The sequence below is a fragment of the Psittacula echo genome, assembly GCF_963264785.1.
Source record: "Psittacula echo genome assembly, chromosome: 2".
Lineage (NCBI taxonomy): Eukaryota > Metazoa > Chordata > Aves > Psittaciformes > Psittacidae > Psittacula > Psittacula echo.
Window position 1 is genome coordinate 67,213,251 of NC_137737.1, and position 27,519 is coordinate 67,240,769.

A 27,519-nucleotide genomic window follows, 5' to 3' on the forward strand; every position below is an offset into this window, starting at 1 on the left:
GCAGCACACCACCACCGACACCCAGCAATAGCAAATTCATAGCGCCATGAAGTTTTCCAGGGAAACAGGAAGGCGAGATGGGAATGGGAGAGAACATAACATACCTGTCCAGAGACCAAAGCCAAAGGCTAGCCAGTCCCACAAGCTTGGAAGGATGAAGCTTCTGCACTTAGCCATGTGCCTCCCTGATATTTTCAGGTCAAGCTGCTAGCAGTGAAGGGCCCGATCTATCCAAGGAACACACACCACAAGGGAAATGCTTGAACATGGCCTGGTGCCTTCCATGGGAAGGAGCTACCAAGTCTCCAGCCAACTGCAGATCAGGCAGAGAAAAGACTTTTCTCCATCTCAGAGAGCTGAGAGAGAACTGGAGAGTCTGCTTGATCAAGTGGTGCTGCTTCAAGGGCGCAGATAAATCTATCATGCACTTAACCTTTGGAAAAGCTTTAAGCAGCTTGGTCTAAAAAAAAATGTTACACATCTAGCACTGAAAAGTGTTTTCTACACACATCTAGAAGAGACAGTTGTGTGTTCTCATCATTTGTGTGCCCCAATGAAAAAAGCATAATTTTGCTCCTAAAAAAGAAAATTGACACAGCAATCTAAATATGTTCTGCAAGAAGAATGTGAGGAAAACTTTTTCTTTCTTAAATGAAAAAATCTGGCATTATCCCACCTTCCTCTTTTAAAACTTTTTCTTAGAATTTCTGTCCTTCATTTCTAGGCTACATTCTATGATATCAAAGTAGTTACCACAACAACAGTATACAAGCCCAATTCCAAAAGGTTTATTCAAGGCAAACACATTTTAAGCAGATGGCCAGTTTTAACAGAAGTTTGATGTGACCAAGGGCTCAGGACAGTAAGATACAGAACTCAGCATCAGTTTAACTCTACAGCAATCTTTGCCAATCATCTGACCTCAGTGAAGCATGTACCTGTGAAAAAGGATTTATGGATCTCAGTGCTGAAAAGGGCTAAAGGGACACAAATCTGTCTGCAAAAAGATCACTTGGGAAATTCCCTTCACCTGAAGCAAGGAAATACTAAGCTTCAGTGGCACAACTCAGTCCTTCTCTTCAACCTGGAAATAATACACTAGCACTTCAAGTGGAGATTTCAACTTGGTGTAGTGTGTTACCAACTGGCACACAGGATGAACACCTTGGTCTAGGAGCTGATTCTGGAATTACAGGCCAAGAGCAAGCAAGGAAATCCTCAGCACAAGCTGTCTGAAGCTGTGGTCTCATTAGCCCAATACGCAGGCAAATTTGAAGAGGCTTTGGATCTGTGTGCATATACTGCATACCTACATATGAAAGATGCACATGTCCCAGTGCAAAATCTCATACCAAAACATTAACAAATTTTATTTTTTTTTTAACAGAAGAAACAAGTAATGTATTTTAGGGCAAGCCTGGCAATCTCAGTAGCCTTAGGTGCACAGATGCTATAAGGATTCAATTACACAGCCTAAAACTTAGTTACAGATGGTTTACTCGAGGAATCACAGAATCATTAGGGTTGGAAGGAGAAGGACAAGATTATGACAGGAAGACAAGACGTGGAGGTAAAGGGTAGGCTAGGACAGAACACATGAGAGAGGGACAAGACTGGGTTGTTTTTGGCTTGACACCTGCCAAGTGAAAAAACAAGCGTGAGTCATAGTAAAGGTAACTCAAAGTGTAATGTGAGTGCACTGGAGAGCTGAGCACACCACACTGCATGAGTCAGCAACACAGATATAAAGAGTGATAAGAAGCAGCAGATGGGACATGTCTTTACTAAAACAGCCCTACAGGACACAGTCATCCTTTGCTCTAATGAAGTGGTCGTGCCAAGCTCGTGCTGGCTCATAAGCTTGCGATATCGTGAATCAAAGAATGCTGCACACAGTCAGAAAAGCAGCAGGCAAACAGGTGCGGAGAGATCCACATGCAAAAAACCACTGAAAAGCAAAGCAACAGCAACCCCACTGCCGTACGCACACACCCTGGCGAGTGCTCTGGGATACCACTCTCGGAATCACTCAGTCAGCGGGGTGGAGAGGAAAAGAAGGGGGAAGGAAGCTGTCCCTGGGATCATGGCATTCAACCGGGCCGACAGCCAGCTTTTCTGTTCCTGCTAGTCAGACTCTGCCTTCCTGGTAGGTGCCAAGGGCAGGAGACTGCAGCCCTGCAGGCCCCCCCAGCCTCTTTCTGCCTCACGGAGCCAGGAGGCAGCCGTGGCCACACAGCTCATAAGCATCTCTAGAAGCCGAAAGATCAGCTAGGGCTATTTGTGGAGCTATACTCCAGCATACTTGCAGCTCAGGTGGCCTTGCAAAACACCAGTTTACAGCTCCATCTTTTAATTGAGGATTCCAAACCCCGTTTTGCTGTGAAAGCAGAACATTTAGCCTCAAGAGACAAAGCACCACGTTCTTGGATAGCACAAACCATACAGTCATACACAAGGCCACATTACCTGTGAAAAGCAGCTGCTGCTCTGACCACATAAAATGACCTGCAATGGTGGTTCTTCGCTGTCAGGATCCCTACTCACTGCACTTTCGAACCTAATCAGGAAAGACGAGGGCCCTCTGTCACAAGCTCAAAGAGAACAAAGACATAAGGCAAAGCTCAAATCACCTTTCATCTCATTTCTTGGCTGAGGTAAAATTATACTCTGCCTGAGAAGGTATAAGTAAAATGCTCTATTTTTAGACACAAGATCTTGCTTCATCAGGTTCATCCAATTTCTAAGAAACAAACTTTGGCAAAGGTCTGCATTTGAGGGGGATGAAAGATGACTTGTTTCATTTTCTTTTAGTGCGGCTCATAGCATGACAAGCATAAATCTAGAGCAAATCTGCTTTAGCCACATATACATGCCAGCTGTTTTATTTGGGAGAGATAGTCCCTATATTCCAGCAATATATATATATATATATTTCACTTTTCCCAGTCTGTCCTGCCAAAATAAGCATGTTGTGTCCAAGTATTTCAATGGAGTTAGAAGGTGTGTCTATTCCCCTTGCTCCAAACATCCTTATTTATAGATTTCAAAAGTTGGCAGGTATGCCAAGGAAGAGCAGTTGCTGAGCCTAACGCACTCTGCACAGCAGCAGATCAACAGGCACACAGAGAGAGAGACAGGAAAGAGCCATACTTTCCTTCTTTACACACATCCTTGCTTTCAAATGCAGCTTTATGGAGATAATGACAGTAACTGCATGTCTAAAATAAAGCTGGACTGAGAGCCAAGGCTCATGCAGGCTCACTGACAGCAGAGCTTTGCTCTGCGCTTTGGTCACGGACTTTTCTAACCTGAGCATGAGCCTTCCAAGAAGTAGGTGGAGGAACTGCTCTCCTACAGACATTGTAAGCATTAGTAAAAGGGGAGGGCGGTCAGCCCGTAAGAGAAACAGTGAAGTTAACTTTTCATTTCCTGTCAGTTTTAATCTTGTCTAGAGGCTTTGCTAGCTGCTACTTCCATTTTCTGGCCTGCCTGCAGAGGAACTGCTCTCTTCACTCATTTGCAGAAGGTCTCTCTTAACTGCCTGCAAGTTAGTGTCTCTGGTACTCCTGAAATCCACCCAATCCTGCCCACCATCCGCTGGCTGCAGCAGTAGTGAATCAGTCTGCAACCACAAATCACTGTGCTGACCTTGTAGCTCTATAAACAAGTGTACTCCTGATTACAGCTTCCACTCGCAATCTGTTTAAAAAACAAACAAAAAGTTTAAAATGCACAGGATTCATGGAAGTTGATGCACAAGTTTTTTTTTTCAGAGTCTGATCTTCTTCTATTTCCCCTTGAAGGGTCTGGCCATGCAGAAACACCCTTATACCCATTTTAATGCTGAGTTTCACACTCCGTGGGCTCTTTGATTTTCTTTGAGCTCACGATGCAAGTGCTTCTATATGTTCTGCAATCGATCCCTGAAATGCACAGCACAATTTGCACATAGACACAAAGTGTCAACTAACCCAATTAGCGACAAATTGATCAGAACTCAGAAGCACCCTCAGTGAGGACTCCTTTGTCCTCAGCACAGAAACGTGCTGCACCCACGTAACTCCCACCACAGGGCTCTTGGGCCCTCACCACAGAGGCAGCTAAATGGTGACAAACCATCACTGATAGTTCTGCAAAAAGGTCTCTACATCTCTTGGCCACAGCCCTCTGGCAATATACACACTTCTGCACATCTGCTTTCTGAGGAAGCCATCAGATGCACGCATCCATCTAACCCAAGATGTAAGATACAGCTAGGCAAGGGTGACACCCTGCATCAAAGGTGGTTGAGGATGGATGTCAGGCTAGGAGAGCAGAAGGTAAAGATGTAAGCAATAGAGCGCAGACCTCACATTGGTTAAGTGTTAACCAGCACAGTAGGTGCTAGGAGCAGTAACTTCTTCCCGTGTGAACTCTGACCAGAGACAATGACAGCAAGTGTGCACAGCAAAAGAAGTCATGGCTAAGAGAAATAAAAGTGGGAGAATCACCTGATCCTTTGCCTGTGTACATCTCTCAAGATTTATGTCAGCACCACATCTTTAATTAAATCCCCAGTTTCCAAGAACTGGCCTTCATAACATGCACTAGGTACAGAAAATTTATCTCATAGCTTTACTTTCAGCTCCTGTTTGCAAAGCTCCCGGAGAAGAAAAGCATCAGACTCCACAAGTGATCAGTGTTATCACACTTGATCCATATGTGCCTTGAGCTTGCTGCCCCCATGGGACCAACAGCCATTGCTGCCTTTTCCTCAGAGAGATTATGTAGCACAGCAGAAAATAAAATTGCTAACTTCATTCCTAAAATCTCTCAACAGTGCTCAGTCTCACTTCCTCATTTACAACTGGATGAATTTGAAAGACAGAGCCACTTTTGCAAGATCCAAGAACGTGACTAGGAACACAACAGCAAAGCCTCAAGCTCTGTTCCTCTCCCCAGTCTGCTATGCAACCCTCTTCTCTCCCTCTGGGCACAGTGGAGCGAGGTCACCACCTCCCACATGCCGATTAATATATAAGTGACCTCTCTCATGCATGTATGTGTGTAAATTAAGACATAACTTTAAACTAAGTTGTGATGATCCATATTACATTTAAATACTGAACCTATCAAAAACATTTGAAGTCAGGTTGGGCTTTTTAAGTCATATTTAGAGCAGGACATGTTTGTTTCTGAAGTCTCAAAGACAAATCCAACCTTGGAACTAACAGCAGTTACTGACTACACTTCTTAGACCAGGACTGACTGAGAAGCTTGCAGTAGCAGTTTCTTCTGCCAGGATAGATAGGGTAACTTCATAATTTCAGTGCATTTAGCAGGTTGAGTTGAATACTTATAAACATCAGAAAGGAACTGGAAGTTGTAAAAGTAAGAAAATAGGAGTTAAAATAATTTCTTAACAGAAGTGATGTGCAAGAGTTCAGGATCTATGATCTGCAAAACTCTAAGATACCATGACAAAAAAAAATTGACTTAATAGCTACAATTAACTGTTCCTTTTAAAAATGGCTTAATTTTAATGCAAAACAAGGGGGTTTTGTTTTGGTTTTGGTTTTCCTTCTGTTTCCTCCCATTTCCCAGCTCCTATTTTAAGGAAGCATTTAGTTACGTGACAGAAATGTTTCAAAATCTCTTTTAGTGCATTTTTGTTGAATGTTAATTTTCATGTGAATGTAGCCTGATAAAAGTCACATGCAAAAATATAATCTAGTAAATAGTGAAGAGAAAACACAGAACAACTACAGGCCCACAGAAATCTATCTTGCACCAGATTGCTGGTGGAACATCAGTAGAAATATAACACAGACTAAGTTTAAAAAAAATACATAATTTCAAGTACTGAAATCATTCCCTTCTTTAAGGACCATAACTAAAAAGAGTAAAATCAAAACAAATTTTAGAAGAAACCTTATTCCAATAAGGTTTTCCTGCTTGCGGATTTTAATCACAATTGAAAGCAGCAATTTAAGTCCCCCTGAAGAACCCTCCACAGAAGCAGCAGTGCTGATTCATTTCTCATGAGATGGGACACTCAAGATCATGAAGAAGAATGTTAGTTTGCTGACGCATGGCAGATACACAAGGACAGGCACAAATGCTCACCAGCGTTTCACATTTAAGAAAGGCAACAGGCTAAAATACATGCACATATATGCATGAGTGAATACATGCCCTCATTCTGTTATCACACTCGATCAGCACACCGACCTGCATAGCAGCAAACTAGAAGGAGGAAGCTTTTGCAAAGAGGTATCGGCCAGCAACTCTTGAGTGCTCGGGGCAGTTCTCCCAGATGCAGAAGCACGAGGACTGGCTCAGCAGCAGGTTTCTTGGCATAAGCACAGCACTGCATGGCCGGGGACATGAACACGTGGTGATGTCTGACTGCTCGGAGTTAGCGTGGATCCTGCCAAGATTATGATAAGCCTTGCTAGATCCGTGCTGGGCAGATGGTGACTCTGCACCATTCTCCGCCAGTGCTCCTAGCCCCAGGATGACAGTGACAAAACACCGCTCAGTGCTTTCAAGCCTAGAGCTGCGCTAGGAGACAAGGAGCCTGGCTGCTCTCACCAGACGCTAACTTCCTGGCCCCACCAACTCATGAATGTCTCCTACATGTGTCCTGCAGAACCTCCACCACCTAGGCTGTTCCCAGACTGTAGCAGCACAGACCTGCTCTTCCCTGCCCTGCCCAGCAAGGGGGACAGGGGAAGCTGCGTTTCAAAATGTTAAATACTTTTTTGTTCTGTAGCAGCAACTGAGTTAGAAGGCTTCAGGGCACCTGCAGAAACTTGCAAAGTCATGGAGGTGATCCTCCACAAGAGCAAAAGGAGGGGGAAAGTGCTCATGGGGATACCGCAAGCCATTTCTCAAGTCAGGAGGTTACGCTATGGGGAAGAACCTCCCCTTTCCCTCCGTGCTGCTGCTCCCACACGCTAAACGGCAAACACATGGAGAGATACAACGATGGTGGCTGCAGGAGCTGCCAAAGTGCTTTCTGGCTTAAAGAAGCAACGGACAAGCTTGAGGTTTGTTCTTTAATTGCTATCTCATGCACTTAATGGAACGAGAAAATGTAGAAGAATAACTCATGTATATAGATAGCAGTGAGGTAATTAAAGCCTAGTTCTTCTCAGCCTTTTCCCTGACTCTACCTAAAAAAGGCACGTAAGTGCACGAACATTTAGGTCGAAAATACATCATCTCTCTTTTACAGCTCTACTGTAAAACTCCCCTGCCTCATGGAGTACTGCTGGCTTTACTACGGCCACACTATGTATTAGCGAGTACTGATTGTGTTTGCACAATATTTCAATAAGCACAGCCAACCAACATTATTTCCTCTATTTCTGGATAGAGTAACATATTTACAGGAACAGCCTTTTGAAATGTTCCAGTAAAATTAGCTTACTCAGATTGTTTCTTTAAAAAAAAAACCAAAAAAAAAAACCAAACTAGAACAGAGAGCAGAAGGATAATGTCACCGCTCTTTTGTGCATAAATCAGCTGTCTATTTACCAGTGATATGCTGCAATAACAAATTGCCACTATCTTTGGAGTTATTTGTTGGGTTATTTGAGATTACCTAAGTCCACAGGATCACAAAAAGTAATAATCTTCATTATTTCCTGGGAAATGACCTTCAGAAGCATGTGTTCCACCTCCTTCCCCGAAGCAGCGCCCAAAATATTCCTGGAGGAGTTTTGTCTGTTTTATAAAAACCCCCCTCCAGTGACGATGCTTCCACGGCTTTCTCAAAGGCAAATAACTGCAGCATCAAAATACCCTTATCACTTGAAAGTTTTCTTAAGTGTTTACTTAAGCTTAGCCACCTCCAAATTAAGTGCATTTCTTCTCATCCTAACCCCTGCAGTTGTGCAGTACAATTTATTCCCTTTCTCCCTGTAGGAACCTTCCACATACTTGAACACTTCTATCACGTCTGTTACTGGCCTTCTTGCCTGTAGACTAAACAATTCCATTTCTTTTATCTTCTTTCCCAGGTCATGCTTTCCAAATCTTTGATCATTTTCACTGTCTTCTCCCTGGATGCCATCCAACTGGCTCTTGACTATGTTGTGCCCCAAACTAGATGTTGAGCCATTTCCAGTACTGAGTGGAGTGGATGGGTTATTTCGTGCCTTTTCCTTACACACCCCAAAACAGTGCTTTTTTGAGGGGCAGGGATGGGTAAACCTTGTTCCTTGTACAACTGTATGACACTCACAGTCTCAGGTCTATGATCCCCTTCACATGCACTGTCCTGCACACATGGCTGCCCAGGGGGGTTGTGGAGTCTCCTTCTCTGGAGACATTCAAAACCCACCTGGACACATTCCTATGTAACCTCATCTAGGTGCTCCTGCTCCGGCTGGGAGATTGGACTAGATGATCTTTTGAGGTCCCTTCCAATCTCTAGCATACTGTGATACTGTGTGATACTGTGGATGAGGCCTGGATGAGCTGGGGCTCCTCCCTGCAGGCGCTCATGATGGAGCTGCAGGGCTGCCATTTCCAGGGTTGGAGTGGAAGCAAGCAAGGGAAGGGAAGGATGAGCTGCCCACTCAGCAGAACACTGGCAGCCCAGCTCCCAGGGGACTGGAGAGCAGGACATTCTGCAGGCTGGTTTTCACTGATGGTCTGGGACCCAGCTGTGGTTTTGAACACCCTATTCAATTAAACCAGTCCAAATTGCCCCCAGCACAGCCCAATTCCAGCTCACAAACTTTCTGTAGGACCACTATTGAGTCAGCCATTCTCCATCCGTGTCATGCAACTGGGTATTTCTATCCCTGTACGCTGCTTCTAAGTTTGTATCCTGGTATTTTTTAAGCCAAACCACCCCTCCACTTAGCCAGGGCAGGTCTAAACTTTAAGCCTGCTCTCCAAGGAGCTTGCAGCCCCTCCATGCTTCTTATCCTATGTAAATTTAATAACTGCTATCTCTGCTCCATCAATCATTTCAATAATGAAAACAGTGAGTATTACCAAAGCCAGGACAGACCCCTGGGGAATCTCACTCACTCCAGTCTTGCAGTTTAACAGCAAATCATGAATAACTACTTATAGTGCCAGGTGAAATTCTGTGCACCAACATTTCAGACTGGCTGACCAGACACCCAGCCTGCTTCAAAGAAAGCATCCAGAGCCCCCTATTAAAGAGGGAGTAATTTCTATCAGACAGAGAGGTCCAATTACATTGTCACGGGTGCTGTTGAAGAGTCTTTGCTAAACACTGCCATAAAAAGATAATGCATGCTGACAAGAGGAATATGAGGGTTAGTAACCACGCTTTAGGCTGACAGAAGAACTTCAGCTGAACTGAGACAGCAAGAGCCTGACTTTGCTTCCAGCAAGCAAGAGGCTTGGAAGAAGCCAAATGAAACACAGTATAAAAATGACAGGAATTTTGCACCTGTCATCAACTACTGCTGACCTATGAGTTAAAGAAGATACTCTCACAGAGGTGTGGGTTTGGCTTGGTTTGGTTTGGTTGGTTGGGTTAGGTTTTTTTAATAAAAATCAAAACATTTTCTTAGTTCTTCCAGATGATTTTGGAATTGCATTCCTTACTTAATAATGGCATTATTGCTGCTTAATAGCCTATCCTGCTCAGGGATCACAAACAAGCCAGCCAGACAGCAAAGACATCTTCATGGCTCTCAAAACCCATATTCATGCTTTAATCAACACAGAAAGCATCCCTAGGCCCACACCAGCACCAGGAGAAGCAAGTGGCAGTGGCTGTTGCCTGAAACAGGGAGAAAGGGTAAGTTCCATGGAAAGTGAAAGGTGAGGCAACTTTCCAACATTGGCTCCCTTTGCTTGCCAAAATAGCAATGCCCTGGCCACGCCTCACTCCAACTTCTGCGGAAGATGCGCTTGCTTCCCAGGAGGGTTTACTCTTGCAATGCAGATGTGCTTCTCTGAGGCAACTGATTTATGTTGTTTAACGCAACCCAGAATTAAACAGTATATGCTATTTGGTGCATTTTTCAAGTGTAAAGCGGAAGTTACTGTGGAGCTCCGTGATGCTGCCAAGAATGTTAACACTGTCATTTTAGCAGGAAAGAATACATTGTATCTCCCTCCTCCCACAGCTTACTCTTGAGTTGTAATTTTGCTAAATCCTTTTGTACTTGTCAGTAAAATGCAAAGTGGCACATTCGTGTGACTTATTTTCATCTTCGGTGCCCGTGGGTATCACCAGCTCAGGACCTAACAGAGCCGCACCAGTGGCAGGCACAGGGTAGCTCTGGAAAGAACCCCGTCAGTGACTGCACTGAGGTGCACAGAGTTCAATCATTCATCTCATGACCTACAGTACTGGGGTAAAGAAAAATAACAAAAATCAGGAACAGAACCTGCAGCCAACCGTTTCCAGTCGCTTGCGTGAACCAGGAGGAACAACATGGCAGATGCTGAGGCATACTTTGAATACAAATACACATACATTCAGATTCTTCTTATAGTTTCCAGGAGTTGCACAATGCCACTCCTCTTTAGAGGAATACAGGTCTTTTCTAAAATACAATAACCCAGTTTTCCATAGCAGAAAACTCACCAAGGGAATACTATTTACTCATACCAGAAACATATCCCAAATTACAGTCATTTATAGCCTCATTTTCATTGACAAAAGAAATAGTATCATCCTTTTTGGCAAATATCAGTATGCTGAAAAAGTAACAAATTAATGCTTACAAACAGGTATCAAATAAAGCAACTATCAATCATTGCAACTAAATTTCAATTAAATCATACCGCAAGTAAAAGAAGACTGAAGTAAAAACAAGCTATACAATCTGAAATAAAAAAAAAAAAATCCGTCTGTCACACCAAAGCAGAGTAACTCAATTCTGAGCACTAAAGTACCATAACTTGTTAAATGACTGGTCAGCTAATTGTTACTTGCAAAGCTCCAACTATGCTAAATGAAGCCAAATGTAGAGATTTAGCAAAGTACTTAGGCACGTGCTAAAGTGGGGATGTATTTTAAAAACAATTTTTATGTGACAGAGAGCTTAAAATTCTGGAACTGTTCATGTACACCTCTACAACAGTTTCTTTTTAAGAGACAGAAAATATTCAGAAAGTGATCTGCACTGTCCACATTTTAATACTACAAATCAAATCAGCATTCAGCCTAAGCTGAATATGTATTTCTGGAGACACATCAGAAAGAACCCTGAGGATTAGTCCTAACACAAAAGGATGAGGGAGTTGCTTGCTGTCATCCTGCCAGTTTTGCAGAACAGAAGAGTTAGCAAATGAGGCATGAAAAGATGTGAGCAAAGAAATTCATACCTGTGAAAAATGCAGCAATACTAGGTGTGCAAGAAAAGTACAGTAAGTAGGATCAGGCCCAATCACAAGAACTGCTGACCAGCTGAAAGTCCTTTTGGCCTCAGCTGGAAATACTTTGCACCCTTAAGGCTAGTTAAACTTATAAGCCGTCCTCATTTAATGCTATAAATTACATTTGAATATTCAGCACTTAACTTTCTAAGGCCCTGACATTCAATCTGAATCAATAGTAAGGCACCAGCACTAGCTGAAACTCTAGCTACATCAAGAAAATCTTCCTGTGTGCCTTCATTTCTGTCTTTTACTGTAAAGTATATATTTCTCTCTTTTTTAATTCCTTAGCATGATAGCAGTATTAAGTATACCTAGCTTACTGCTTACAAAGCTCATGTTCTGAGCTGTGAAAATCTCAGCTAATGCAGCTGGTGGCTTTCAGAGTGCAATGACAAAGGGAGAGTGTTATTCAAGTGTGTAGGTTCATGCACACACATGTGCAGAGAAAGTGAAGAGGAAAGAGGCACACTGTAATCCTCCAAACCCCAATACAAAAACCAACCACATTCACTGCAGATGAGCAGTCATGTTACAGAACTACAGAGTTGACTCAACGTTACCATGTCTAGCAAGGTGGGCTGACAGGTTTCATACAGCAAAGGCTAACTCTAGGGGAGGGGAAAAGCTGAAGTGGAGTTCTGCACCTGCCTAGAAATACCTTAAAAGTCACTTTAATTAATATGATACATAAGAATCAACAAAAAAATAGGGAAAATAAATTAACTGAGGAACAAAAGGCTTAACTTACTGAGTAAGACACCACTTTAAGAGGTTTCCCCACTTTCCCCGCTGTAAAGCACTTCTGAAAAATTCAGCCACTGAGCTACTGCTTTTCTTGACCTTTTCACTGAAAGAGAGCAGAGTAAAAACAGGAAAGAGCTAAAATGATATGCAATAAAGATGCTTCATGTTAGGAAAGTCTTTTGAGTCACTGTTGCAAATTCATTCTGTGTCAGATTCACCAACACAATAGAATCACAGAATCATAGAACAGGGTTAGAAAGGACCTTAAGATCATCTAGTTCCAATGCTTGCTAAAGACCATCTATCAACAGCACCAGCACTCAAAGTGTGCATATTGTCTCTCAGCTGTTGCAGCAACACCATATGATGCAGCTATTTAGCATTTGCATCTGTTGCTAGTTTTCCACACCCAAAAGCTCACTTCATATCTTATGACTAATTCATAATGCCCTGAGCCCCAAAGAGATTTGCTCTTCTGATTGCCCTTTTCTTAACAATAATGCAAATAAACACGGAAATAAATCTATTGTCTGAGGAATCCTTCCTCTAATTTTGTTCTTTGATGGTTTGGTTGTTTTAGTATAGCTAGGAATCAAGAGTAAAGTGGATCATAGCTTAATATAGAGTGTGGCTAATCTTCCTTTTGCCTAATGCTGGTACACTATGGCCCAAATACCAGAGATTTATTTGATGTGTACATGCTTTCAAGCATTAGTAAACAAGTTACAGCCCATTATGAAAGAAGAGCAAATTCAAACAGTTGTGAAGCTCTTTATGTACTAGACTGGCATCAGCAGTGCAAGATACTTACACCTGCATATGTACTACCTTTATAATTTTGGAGATTATTTCACCAAGACAAGCCTTTTTTAAAAATATAACTAAAAGTAAGGCTGAGATCACTTCCCAAGTCCTGATGCATTGCTGCCTGAAGCATGATGGAGCTGGCAAACAGAGGGGCACAGTATTCCTTTTCTCTCTCTTTTTTGTTATTAATCGATTTTATTCCTTATAACGTAGCCAAAAAGAGGAAGAACATACACTAGAACCTCATAAATGGATACATCTTAATTCCTATTAAAAAAAAAAGCTTCTCTCACTTCTCATTTCTTATTCTTCCATAACTTTAAAGAATATGCTACAGAATATGCAGAATTACTCTACCAAATACGGGAGTGTTTTATTTACTAGACCTATCAAATGAATTACTATCCTACATTCTGTAACTAAAATGTTTTTGTTGTTGTTTATGTACAAATTAAAACAAATTGGTCTTTTAGAAGCTGGTCACAAAAGCAAAATATTAAAGATTATTTTGAATAATGAAGTTTTAATATGGTACATTGGAAGAACTTAAGTGCACAAAAGTTACTTACATGTGGCAGTGCTCCCTGGGTAAGAGACCTAGCGTGAGCCTACAGTATTTTAACACACACAGGCAAAACCCACCCAAGCTGGACTGTCAGGGATCAATAAGCCATTCTCACAGCATGGTGCATTTTTTCTACCTAGTAGAAGAAAATGATCCCATGCTCACACACGAGCTTTAGAGCACAGTACCTAACTCCCTGCCCTCTCACATACATACGTGATTTTCAGCAAGTCTCCCAGAATTTATATTACACACACATACTACGCACATAGGCTACAATTGGACACCACCAGTCACTTGCCATCTCTGGCCTAGATTTTATCCTGTTCTCTGCTGAACACTAACTTGAGATGACTCAGGAACAGTTGCCTGTTTTTTCACCCACAATAAATGTAGAAGCCACGACAGAGGTAGAAAGAAAGTGGGGGCTGGAGAGGGAAAGACCTTTCAGACAGCAATTCAAAAATCTCATCTACATAGGTGTAGAAAACATACGCTCCAGGAATGAGCTGTTCAGATGAAGCCTCAAATACTGGATGTAAAAGTATACGCCTGTGAAGGAGGTTCTGTGAGAACAAACACATCACTGAGTGAGTGATGCCAGGATACCACAAAAAAACACAGTAAGAAGAGAGGATGCCAGTGTCTCAGATAAGCAGTTATGGCCATGTTTACTTAAACTGTTCTGCTGAATTGTTCCCATTTCAGGCAGAAAACTTTGATTTAAGGAAGAGACTTGCAGTTCTGTCTGCATAGTCTTTTTTCCTTCGAAGCATGAAAGAACTTCCTTTTTCAAAAGCAAATTAACAGAGTTTATGTCCAAACCCTCTCTGTCCCAAAAATCTCAAATCTGAACCCTATTAAAAGCTGTGTTTAGTGCAACCAAATGCTCCAAGAATATATTTAATGGCCTATAATATTTCTAATGCCCTACTGCCTGAAACCTATGATCTGGAAAGCCAGCCAAGCACACCCACCCAAGGGCAATGACTGCTATGGGGAAGACTGTTATCTCCCTTGGCTATGGCCCTCTGCCACCACTGGCATGACTAGACCAGGGACTCTCCAGCTGCAGACAGCAGGCACACAGACCGCCTCTCTGGCAGGAGGATGCCTGAAGGAAGGAAGACAAATTAGAAATTAAGGCTGTGCCAAGCATGTAAACATAAAGCTAATCTTTCAAACTTGTGGTCCTGCAGTTTTATGGGTGTGTTTTGTTATTTGATTTTATTGGACCTTCCTTCTAGCCTACTGCTTCCCTCATATCACTTAGGCTTCCTCTCATCCATTCCTACCTCACATCCTTCACACTGGAAGATTTCTCAGATCACTCCCTCAGTTCAAACACTAATAAACTAGAAGGAAAAAGTCCCTCAACACCAGTGGGGACCAGAGCAGGCATCTGCCCTGAGCTCAGGTATGAGCATCCAGAACACACAGCAGTACTTCTCCCTAGCCAGCCTAAAAGACTCTTGGGAAAAGCATTTTGATGCAGATTTCACACTTGCTGGTCATGACACTGGAAAACAGAGTTCATGCTGTTGCCTGACAAAAAGAACCACATGTTCTTCTGTATAAGGCATACATGTAGGAAAGTAAAAATACCTTCTCTAGTAAGTTATGCAAAGTAGAAACAGCCTCCTGGTACTATTAGAACCAACTGGAAGCTAAAATAATGCTAATTATACAGTTCACTTGAACTCCAGCAAGGCTCCCTGATTCCTAGCCGTCCTAGCATGAAGAACACTGCCTGAGCAAACACCTCACTGAGGACATCCCTGTCACCATGCATGGGCAAGGCCCCCCAAAGCACCAGGAGAGCACAGACTGGAATTGGGCAAGACCTGCTGCTCCTCTTCTGTCACCCTGCACAACAGCACCAATTGGAATGAGACAGAAGCAAGGCCATCCCCATCCAAGCAAGAATTTACTTCTATATGCGGCACAAATCTGTGCTCCATCTCAGACTTTCCTAAGCATCAAACCTCCTGTTGAGAGCATTTTCCACTCACTTGCCAGCCTGACTGCTCAAGATTAAGCAAAGTTACAGATGACTCCACAGCTTGTTCCACATTATCATGCCAGTGGGCTGATGTGAATTTGCAACAAAGCAAGTGAGGCAGCACACTCTGGTATGAGCCAGGCTGAACTTTCAGGACTGTTTTCTCTTGGTTTGGGCCAATCTACCAGGGGTGCCGTGAAATTTCTAAAAAATTGTCAGAAATAGCACCAAAAAAAAAAGAGGGGGGGTGGAGAAAAAAGGATTATTTGCATACAGCTACATAATGAAATGACAGGGTTTCACTTCCATGCTTCAGTATCTCAAAAATGACCATGGGAGCATTTATCATATACCACAAGGTCTCACGAATGGATGGGCAGTTGTGTTCCCACAAACACTGACAATAACAGCTTATTCCCTTTTGTAGTGAAAACAAGCAGAAAATATTTACCCCCCCAGGATGATTTTTCCTGCAAACTCTCAAGTTCTCTGAAAACAGCCATAACTACAACACTGCTCACAGAATGCTTGGGAACTTCAAAGATGTTGCATGTTTAACACTAATTTAAAATGAATTCACTAAGCTACCCTGCAGTGTTTTCAAAGTCATCCCACTTCCACACTTGATTAGATCAATAAAGAATTTTGGATATCAAAAAACTGCATATATATTCAAAGAGAAAGACAAAGGTGGCCAGGAAAGAAGCAAGAAAACGACGTGAAAATGAAAAAATACAATTAATACTCCACAAAAACATCAAGCCACCAAAATGATAACTTTATGATCTCACTTCACCTCTGGAAAGACAGAGCAGGCTTTCAATCTTTTCCCATTTGCGAGCTCCCTAAAAGCAAAGCCCTCCACAGAGCAGTGGGGTGCCAGCTGACAGCGAGCTTGCTTTCCTGAGTCACAGCTCTTCAGAGGCAGGCTCTCAGTCAGCCGGTTCACAGACCACAGCCTCTGGTCACTATTGCCACCACAGAGTACAAACTAAAAACCACCCTTACACTGCAAACCAATTAACCAATGTTAACCAGCCACACTTGGCAGTATGCAACCTTCAGGGAAGACTGCAAGTTGCATTTTCCCTGCAGTTAGGCGTGCATGGCGCAACACTGTTGTATCCATTATTATCATGTTGTATCCAGCTACCCCAAATGGGCAACGCTCCTGAAGGACAGAAAAATTGGGGTTATAGACATTATGCAGCATTTGGAGTGTATTTTAAAAACCTCCAGGCTTAGCAATTAAATTGCCTTAATATTTTCTGGGTACCCTGAAGCCGTGCAGGTGTGCAGGTTCGCAGGGAGCCCCCATATGCCTCATCCCTTTAACCTATGTGCCAGCTGCACCATCAGCGTCAGGCACCTGCTCTCAGGATAAGCCTGACCCTGCAGCAGCATGGAAAAAGCAGGAAAACTCTGAGGAGCAGCTGCTGCTCCAGGAGCACTGACACATCATGGTCTGGCAAGAAGGGAGCACCTTGCCACACGTCCGCATGCCACTGCTCCAGGGAACACTGTGGGGCTGGTCTTCAGGAAGGCATGCAGGATAGGGGAAGTAGCCAGCCCTGAGCATCCACCCAATGGTGCTCAGGGAGACATGGGTGCTGGGGTTCAAGCCAGAAGCTAGCCAGGGGCCTCCCTGACCTCAGGGGCTTCAGGAAAGGCTCATCAGGCTGTGCCACCAGCATCTCTCTACCATGCAGCTTGCTGTAGGGTGGAGAGGAGAGGGGGCAGGAGACACCCCTGGTAAAGTCAAATGCCTAAAATGCAACGGACTTAGTTAAAGGCTCGTGGGATACCTACAGGGGTAAGGCATAGATATAACGAATGCATTTCTCTTCATCACACAAAAATCCAGTGACTACAAATCAGCCTTACCGAAACACCACAGCAAAAGGCAGGCAGGGGCAGACAGGAAAAATGAGAATCTGTTTGCCTCAACAGCACACAGGCAGGCAAAAGTCCCAGCTTTCAGAGTTTCAGGTTAAAGGCCCCTAGCACTCCCGTAACTCACCGCCCATCTCTGAAATGTTCCCCCCACCCCGGGAAGGGCAGATGTCAGTCTACTCTCCCAGCATTTGAATCCCCACTCCCAAGGGCTCACATGTAATTAGGCACCCTGTGACTGGAGGCATAAGCAACTTATTTTGCCTTGGCCAAGTGATGCCAGCTGAAACATCTCCGGATTGAACTTACACAAGGCTCTCTGGTCTTGCATGCACCTATTCCAAGCTGCCTCTTGATTTTTCTAAGAGGCAGGGCAAGAACTGCCCTCGGGGAAGCAGGGTATTCAGTTACAGGCTTTGGTACTCCACACATATTAATGAACAGCACAGCAATAATGTTAAAAAAACTCCCCAATTTTCTGGGTCACAGTCCTGACTGTAAGGTTTAAAATCACTATCTCAGAAACCAACTCCCCACCTGCCTAGTGATTCAGCTTTGAAAGCAAATATATATAATTATTTAGTGGAGGGAAGCTGTGGACAGTTACACCTCGGGGTATTTCCAGAAATGACAACTATTTAAAAATGCAAATTCACAAATTCTGCAGCACATGTAATTTGAATACCTAGTGTACATCCTGGCCACATACCACATTGCTAGCAAATACCACAGCGCAAACAGTTTTTCCAAGACTACATATATCCCCAGTGACACATTAGACTGTAGTTTTAAACAATAATAGAAAGATAAAAGCATGTTGTATATGGCATGCTTCAGAGCAGTTACCATATGCTCTGTAAATAAACTATTATTAATAGGGCCCTGATGTACAATAACATGTTGGCCACTCACAGCTCCATGGAAGATTATTCCACTCACCATGAAAATTAGCTGAGAATTAGTCATATGTCACAATTTTTCATTCACATTTTTAACTTGGTCAGCTCTAAGATACTACTGTTGCAGATGAGGGGGGTTTTATTATTCTTATTCTTTAAAGGTCTGATCCTAATCCCACCATTAATTTGCACTAACATCAAGGGAGCAGGTTCAGGAACTGTATCAGATTAATTTTATCTTAACAATTTACTTTTGTGTGCGTAAGAGCAGCTATACAGCTATAGATCATTAAAAAAAAAAAGGAAAGAAAAAAAAAGATTCATTTAACCTATTATCCTACCACTGATAGTAGATGTAGCTGATACTTTGGGAAACAGTTGAAAAAAAAAAAATAGAGGAAGTATAGTACGTAAAAAAAGTAATCTGTTTCGGTATGATTACTCCCAGTTTGGGCTATATTTTGCAGCAGTTCAAAATCAAGATGCTTTTCTAAATCTTGCCATTAGGAACAGACAGTAAAATAGATCTATAAAATCCAGCAGCAACTCTTCTTGTAACAGGCCAAAGCGACCTGAGGATTTTATTTCCTTGGGTTTTATTTAGAACATAGGTCTGGATAGTCAGGTGAATAGCTGGTCACAAAATAAAAGGTCATTTAGTAGTTACAACCTAACCTAAGGTGGGGGAGATTCACCTTCCATTCTTTGTAGCTCTACAGGCTCCCCAAATCATCAGCATTTGTGCCTGGGCAAAATGACTTCAATACAGTAACAAACTGGAGTGCTTCCAGGACATTCTCCATCCATTCTGTACATGCTGTGAATCACCTAACAAACAGCACTGCCTTGGAGAGCAAGATCTCCATGTGTCACTATCTTGTCCAGGTCTCCTTAGTGAAAATTCAACAACCTGAGCAAGCTAAAATGTCACTGTCATCAGTGCATTTGTGTATGCACATACCGGGTTTGTGTATGCACAGCAGCAGGAAAGGTTTCTAGAAAGTGCTGTTACTTCACCCTTTGGACAGGAATGCTGGTGACTGCCAGGGATCTGGGATTCTCCAACATTCCCCTGCGAAAGGTACCTCAAAGGGGTTGTTTCTGCGTAGGTTACCGCTGCTGAGACACAAAGGCATTTCAACAGTTCTATCGACCTGCACAATTTCTCCTCCTACCTACAGTGGGTAACACACAGCTAAAGGAAGCTGCCTACGCTTGGCAAAGCAGAATGGTGCCACTTTGACATAAATATGTTGCATCACCTACAACCATGAGTGCATAAATATTTCAGAAGGTAAACTCACTTAGTTTTGTTTGGTTGGTGTTTGAATAAATACCTATCTTTTTAATTTGTCTGGTAAGCAGTTTGTGCAGAGAGGAGTATTACACAGTGCAAAAGTACGTTAAAATTGCATTTGCATTCTAAAGACAGAAGTTACCATTAATCACATCTGAAAATAAGAGAGCCTGAAAGTACAAGATACATTTTTGAGGGGAAAAAGAAGTCATAACTACCAAAACACTTTCAGAATGGAGGCTGACAAACTTTTCCTTCCTTCCTGTCCCCCAAAGAAAGAAAACTCCTTTAACTAGCTTGCACATAGCTAAACAGCTAGAATCAAACTGGCACAACCCATGCTGGCAGTATAATGCCAAAAATGTGCTCTACATACTCTGTGATAAGGAATTTTGGAAAGCAATACACCTATCAGCACTATCAGCAGCTAAGTGACTTACCAAATCATCTACATTACAACATAATTGCCAAAAGCTATCAAGACATTTATCAACAGTAGGGTAGCATCCACAACAACCCTGCATTACACAGAGTGACAGAACAGAAATATTCCTGTTCCTTGTCTCTAAATTGGAGAGACATCAATTTGATGGGTGGACCACTCGGTGGATAAAGAACTGGCTGGATGGCCACACGCAAAGAGCTGTGGTCAACGGCTCAATGTCCGGCTGGAGACCGGTGACGAGTGGTGTCCCTCAGGGATTGGTGTTGGGACCGGTCTTGTTCAACCTCTTTGTCAGTGACATGGACAGTGGGATTGAGCGCGCCCTCAGCAAGTTTGCCGATGACACCAAGCTGTGTGGTTCAGTTGATACGCTGGAGGGAAGGGATGCCATCCAGAGGGACCTCGACACGCTTGTGAGGTGGGCTGATGCCAACCTGATGAAGTTTAACCATGCCAAGTGCAAGGTCCTACACCTGGGTCAGAGCAATCCCAGGCACAGCTACAGGTTGGGCAGAGAAGAGATTCAGAGCAGCCCTGCAGAGAAGGACTTGGGGGTGTTGGTCGATGAGAAAATGAACATGAGCTGGCTTCAGTGTGAGCTCGCAGCCCAGAAAGCCAACCGTGTCCTGGCCTGCATCAAAAGGAGAGTGACCAGCAGGTCGAAGGAGGTGATCCTGTCCCTCTACTCTGCTCTTGTGAGACCTCCCTTGGAGCATTGTGTGCAGTTCTGGTGTCCTCAACATAAAAAGGACATGGAACTGTTGGAACAAGTCCAGAGGAGGGCCACGAGGATGATCAGGGGACTGGAGCACCTCCCGTATGAAGACAGGCTGAGAAAGTTGGGGCTGTTCAGCCTGGAGAGGAGAGGGCTGGGTGAAGACCTCATAGCAGCCTTCCAGTATCTGCAGGGGGCCTACAAGGATGCTGGGGATGGACTATTCATCAGGGACTGTAGTGACAGGAAAGGGGTAACGGGTTCAAACTTAAACAGGGGAAGTTTAGATTGGATATAAAGAAGAAGTTCTTTACTGAGAAGGTGGTGAGGCACTGGAATGGGTTGCCCAGGGAAGTTGTGAATGCTCTATCCCTGGTGGTGTTCAAGGCCAGGTTGGACAAAGCCTTGGGTGACATGGTTTAGTGTGGGGTGTCCCTGCCCATGGCAGGGGGGTTGGAACTAGATGATCTTAAGGTCCTTTCAAACCCTAACTATTCTATGATTCTATGAAATGCCTCTTTAACAAAGCAACCTGTAGCCAAACCCTGATGCTACAGAACTTACAACATATGTAAAGCAAGTTTGAGCCCAGATAGTAAAGACGATACATCCCCAAGTGCCCTTTCTTGAACCCACATATATTCATGTATTTGTTCAAGTCAATCTAAACCACTTTGTAGCCCTTGTCCTATTAACCTTTTTGAGACAGACTTCATCAAACAGCAAACAGGGGAAAGGGGGGGAAAACAGAAATAACAGGAAAACATCTCTTTGCTTCCAACTTTACCTGAATAGGGATAGTCCCAAAATTAGGTATAAAATGTCCAGTCCTGACACGTAATTTTGCCCCAGTTTTCATAAGTATTTTTTTCAGTCTATCTGAAGGGCTTTAAAACTTTTGTGTCTTTATCTGATCAAAATGCTGTCCTTCCTCCTGCAATCCTGGCATCCTTTGTGGTGAGACTGTTTCAGTATCAATATTAATATTCAAATGTCAAGCCTGTGACACTACATTTCCTACGCTATTTAAAGCATTCAGAACAATTATTATCTGTGAAATATTAAACAGAAAATTTTTGCTACTTGCTTACAATTTCAGCAGCCCTAGCTGTGACATAACAGCATTTACACCAGTCACATGCAATTTTACAGAGAGATGTATTGTTCAGCTTTTCTAGCAGTATTCATACCTTCCCTCAAATTGGCTTTTGTCGTTTTCAGCAAAGCTACAAATCTCTTCCTTTTTTGGAGACCTGAATACCAATTGAATTTATAGTGTTTAGTATTTCAGACTTCTGTTCCACATATATTCCCTAACTGATAGCAACTTTAACATACAGTGTAGCACTGAGCTTTTCTTTTTCTTTTTTTTTTTTTCTCGTATTTATGGAATAGTATTTTTTTTTCCTTTTTAACTTTACTGCTCTTAAAAAGAAAAATCTTTAATTTTTGCCTTTTTTTTGGTTTTTCCTGTTTCAGTACTTGGTTGAGTTTCTTTCTTTTGTAATTCTCTAGACTGTGGTTACATATCCTTGGCTATAAGGGGTATTTATTTTATAACATGTAGGTGTCTTTACAAGCAACATACATTAGAGCTGCACAGCTGAGAATGCATTGAATTGCCACTCCTTTCTACCAAACTGAGGAAGTTTTGAAGAAGCTTTCGTATAATAGTACAAACTGAAAATAATTAATGCCTACTGCTGGATACAGAAAGGTGCCTATTAATTAGATAGATATGTTTTTCTCCTTGTCAAAGAACAGTTTTGTGAGGAATGCAGGAAAACCACATCAAGCCTTTCATTAACAGGCAACACTACAAGTTACATATCAAAATGAAACATCCCAAATAACTCAAGGAAAGCTTTCTTTTCGATGTATGGCTGTATCATGCCGTGAAGCACTTCAGTATCACTGTGCAGGTCAGTTATTTCCACTGTTCTCCCTCCCAAAACTGAAGGCTGATTTCAGAATGTGCATGCTTCTTTCAGTCTTAATTAACTTCACTCCTTGAGCCAAAGGGGTCTGATTCTAACCCTCTGAAAGTCAACAGGAGGAATGCCAGTGGGAACAGGGCCTAAAACAACATGTCTACAGTAGTCAACAACTATGAGCTATATAAATACTTGCTAGTACCTCTATACTGTCCGGTCATCAACTTTTCCATTATAAGCCTTGTACTTGGGGATGTCTGTATGCTGGACGCTATCCATACTTCTCTCTAGCCAGCTGAAAGGAATTTTTTTTGAGTGATACAAGGCACTCCCTCTCCTCTGGAGCTCTGCAGACAATGAATGGAACCCTCATTTTTCACACAAATCAACAGGAGCCTACCATCTTAGGCTGAAATCCAGTTTACCTGCTTTGCTACAATGTGCTTCTGCAGGGTCATAAAAGGAAGACTTGGTTTTGTTTCAGGAAATCAAGGGCTACCAGCTTTTTCATGTAGTATGTCATGATGTGAAATAATTAGGGCTAGAAATGCAACAGTGAGGTTTAAGCAACAGCTTATGAATAATGTGCCCTGCAACTCTTCATCATTCTGTTTACACTGCACTGAGAGTTATAAATGAAGTAATAAACAGCAAAATCCAAGCTGCCAAAATAAGAAGCCTGTCACAGATGCTTTTTAAAAAATAGCACGGGTAACACTAACACCACAACCAGTATTCTTCCCACTCCAGTCACAGAAACCATCCTTGAATTTGATCTCCTGTTGCACCCAGAAGGACAGCTGTGATTTTCTACAGAGCCACAGCACTATTATAGCTGAACTCATTATTTTAAAGTGTTTGAAGTACCTTGAGCATGACAGAAGATACAGAAAAACAAATTCCATTAGACAATATGCAAGTCATACTAATGTTAATTAATTCACACTCACAACATAAGCTGAAGATGTTCCAAAAAAACCCATTATGGCATATTCTGAGGATAAGTACTAGAAGCAAAACACAAAACTTGGCTTAGTTTAACCAAGCTACCAACGCAACTTTATACATCTTTCTAAAATGAGCCCAAGTCTTCCTTCTCCTTCCTGCTCCTGAAGGCATGCTAATATAAGGCAACCCAACTACACTGATCAAGAATCAGTTCTAGAAGTAATTCTCCTTCTTTCTGCAGAAATCAGTTGTTACGGGGGCCAACATTGTATTTTTAGGAGCAACATGAATAAAATGTGAGTGGAACTGCTTCATGCATTAGTTCAGTGTCTAGCTGAAGGAACAGGCATACATATTGCTCTGACCTCTCACAGTAAAATATGATTGTTCCTTCCCTTGCAGGACTCCTCCACATCTACTCATTCATCTTCAGGTCTCCGCAGGCATCTGGAAGCTGAACCACACAATGGACAGGTATTTGCAAAACGGTTCTACCACTTTGCAACCCCTTGCCCATGTAAAATACAACCTGGCTTAGAAGAATTTGCTCTGAAGCCCCAGAGCACAGTGCTCTGCAGAATCTGGGCCAGAAACATGACAAACACCAGTAACCACCACTAGCTAGGTGACGTGAACCCTACGTGGAAGCCATCTCATAGGAGGCTCCTTCTCCAAAGCCAAGGCTTCTCTTAGGTTTTATCTGAGGTATGAATAAGCAGAGTTTATATACTTATGTTGTCAGGTGCACAGCTTTGGTCTCAGTAGTAACCACAATTTCTTTTGAAGTCCTGAACTGAAGTTAAGAGATGACCCCAGTCAGCATTCACACGTCACAGCTTTTCTCAAGACACAAGATCACAGAAAAATAACAAAACCAAAAAGCTCAGCTACAGAGCAAACGCCAGTTATACACGCCACAAAAGCTCTTATTTTCTATGCCCATCCAAGAACACAAATTGTCCAAAGACTGAATACTGGCTCTCCACAAAGGACCTTTAAGCCCATCAGTGTCTCAGCTCTCTGCCAGTCTGCCAGCTCCAAACAACCAGGCACTTGCACTTAACAAAACTGCTCTCAGCCAGCTACAGCAATGCACTTCGCATCCAGACGGCAGCTTCTTTTCATCACATATCTACTTGTACACGTCTCTGTAAAACACACACTCAAAAACTTCACTAGCATGAAGCGAAATCAGTGGCTACAACTGGAAAGCACCCTGTTGCTAGCCAGAGAGGAAGAGCACACCGCGCGATGTTGAATGACTGCCAGCAAGGAGGAGTTCCAGCTTCAGGCCTTAAAACCATTTGGAAAGCTGTTGCCGGGCTGATTACGTCCCTTCTGAAACGGTAAGGCTTCAGAACAGTGTGTGTTGTAGATTAGACATAGGGCACTCACACCACCAGCAGAAACTGCAGATCTGAACTGCCACATGTACTCTGCAAATAACCCTGGTGCGTACTCACAGTGTAACATGCACTCCACTGTTACAAAAATAATAGCTGTTATCAGGGAAACTGTAGTCCATGGGCAGTGACCACAATACATGCTGAACTACCCCCACAATGAACCAGTCCATAAGAAATTCTAAACACCAAGTGAAGGATGTGGTAAAACTCCTATCAAAAAATAAAAAATAAAAAATAAAAAGAAGGGCAGTGTCTCCTTGAAAAAAGGGACAAATTGGCATTTGCAGTGTGTACAAGATGTCTTCATACACTTTCCTGATTCCTTTCCAGTAACTATTCAAAAAAGACCATTTAACAAGCAAACAGGTCTTCAGCACAACAAATAATAAAAAAGAGAGCAAAGCTTGTGCTATTTAAATATCATGAAACATTCTGCTAATCATGCACAGATGGAAGTACAGACGCTTCTGCCAGACGCCTTGTTCAGAAACTTTGCTCTATTTTTAATTATTTGATGCACAGAGGACCTGTTTGCTGATTAAAAGGGCACTGCCTTTAAAAGGACTCCATCAATATGGAGTCTAGTCTTGTTTTTAATGGAGGATTGTAAAAGTAATAACTCATACCTCAAAGCTCCCTGCACCGACTTTCATAATCTTATAAGCACATGGTTGTTTTTCTTCATATGCTTCTCTCACCTTGGGAAACTGTCCACATACGGAAAAAGTGAAACTAACTATACTCAAGCTATTGTTAAATACAATGACTAAATCCATGTATATTTTCCTTTAACATCCTTTAGTTTGAATCTTTTTTGGTGTTACTTATAACAAGAAGGGGTATCAATTTTCAGATAAAAACATTATTTTTTGACAATTTTTTCATTCCGTTAAAAACCTAAGGTTTTTGAGAAAATATCACCTCCAAAATTATCAACCAAAATACTTATCAAATTGCCGTGGTGGTTTGCTTTTTTGTTTTGCTTTGGGTTTTTTTGTTTGTTTTGTTTGCTGTTTTGGGGTTTTTTTTTCAATCTACTATAATCAGATTATCATTCCAATAGTCAGTTCTTGGCAAAAACACAGTGATAACACACAGACACAAAAAAAAACCCAACCAAACACCCCCACATTTTTTCCACTTCACACCTTCTGTGAACTTCACTCATTCAGTGGGTACTTCATTCCTGTGCTTCTCCATAGCAGTCCAGGAATTTTTCCGTTGCTGAAGAGCCTCACTCAAAACACATACCATGTTCAATTTCTTTTCTTTTTCTGAATGAAGTGCTTTTCAAACATTCTTTCTTTTGTTTATCTTGAAAGTTTTGCAACCTGTTACTACAGAATTCTGCCACTGGAGCAAAGTCAAGGTGTGAGAATGACTGGAAGTCCAAGAAAAACTGCCCAAGCTGTTACTTTTGTACTTTTGTCCCACCGGTATGATATGCGAAAAGTGTATTATATTTTTAACAGTTTGAAGTGCTGCTATTAACACAGTAAAAGAATCCTTTGGTTAGCAGACCACATAATATGATAATAAAGTAACAGTGACCCCATTATCTTATGAACAAATGACCCCAAAGAGGTGGCTCCCAGCTCATGCTCAGGTACAGAGAAAACAACTGAATTACTTATATTTTAATTATTTTTTTTTTACAATGCCAGCATGCAACATTATGCAAGCAAACACATGCAACTGATTTGTTAGAGACCAGCTGACAGGCCTGAAAAGCAAGATGCCTGCTGAAGAGACACTGCAGCTGAAAGCCAGGGACCAAAAATCCAGTGTTCGGCCAGGGAAATGGGCACCCACAGTGAAGCTTCAGAGCAGAAATAAAGGGGGTTTTCCCATGGACAGAGGGAGAAGGCTGTATGGAGCGAAAGGCTTGTCCAGGCAGATCATCGGGGCTGCAAAGCTCAGAATTCAGCTATGACTAACAAGGAAGGAAGGGAGGCAGATGAAACAAAATTCAAATTGGTAGTTCTGCAGAAAATTACTGAGGTATTGAAACCTTCTGAGCAGAAATAGATTTTAGACACACAGAAACACACACAAAAAAATCAAGATGAAGAAAGGGCCAACATACCATCAAAGTATTGTGCAGGTAACAAACACGGCAAGGGAGCTGTACAAGTAGGTCAGATATGCAGCAGCAAGAACTGCTGAGCATCGGAGAATCTTGGTAGAGAAGGGGGTGAGAAGAAAAATTAATTGGCCAGCAGTAAAAGAATAAAGTCTGGCAAAGGTTAAAATGTGACAGAAGGATGAAAGGGCAAAGCACTGCTTGGGCTATATAAAGAAAGGTCATTCTAATTCACCAATACATCCACCTGAAGCACAAGAAGGAAAGAAGACAGATGACACTTGACCAAAGAACAGTTTTCATTCCCTCTTCACCTGAAGGAGAAGCCAGGCAAATCCTCAACTGCTGTACCTACCAAACTCAACTCCAAACAAGCAGTGTCTGAGCAGCAACACTGACCTTTCAGCAACAGCTCTG

At 42.4% G+C, this 27,519-nt stretch overlaps 1 protein-coding gene across 7 annotated transcripts in view; it reads right to left on the reverse strand.

Annotated features, from left to right (window-relative positions):
- ATXN1 (ataxin 1) overlaps positions 1–27,519 on the reverse strand; it is a 228,320-nt gene that overhangs the window by 185,084 nt on the left and 15,717 nt on the right. For 4 of the 7 annotated variants that reach the window (XM_080611986.1, XM_080611980.1, XM_080611981.1 and 1 more), the window contains exon 3: positions 12,113–12,211. The exons of 2 other annotated variants lie outside the window; for them this stretch is intronic. The gene's annotated coding sequence lies outside the window, so the exon portion shown is untranslated. Of the gene's footprint in view, positions 1–2,466; positions 2,542–12,112; positions 12,212–27,519 lie in introns of those variants that run through there. One more of the 7 variants, XM_080611985.1, reaches the window with a different exon arrangement.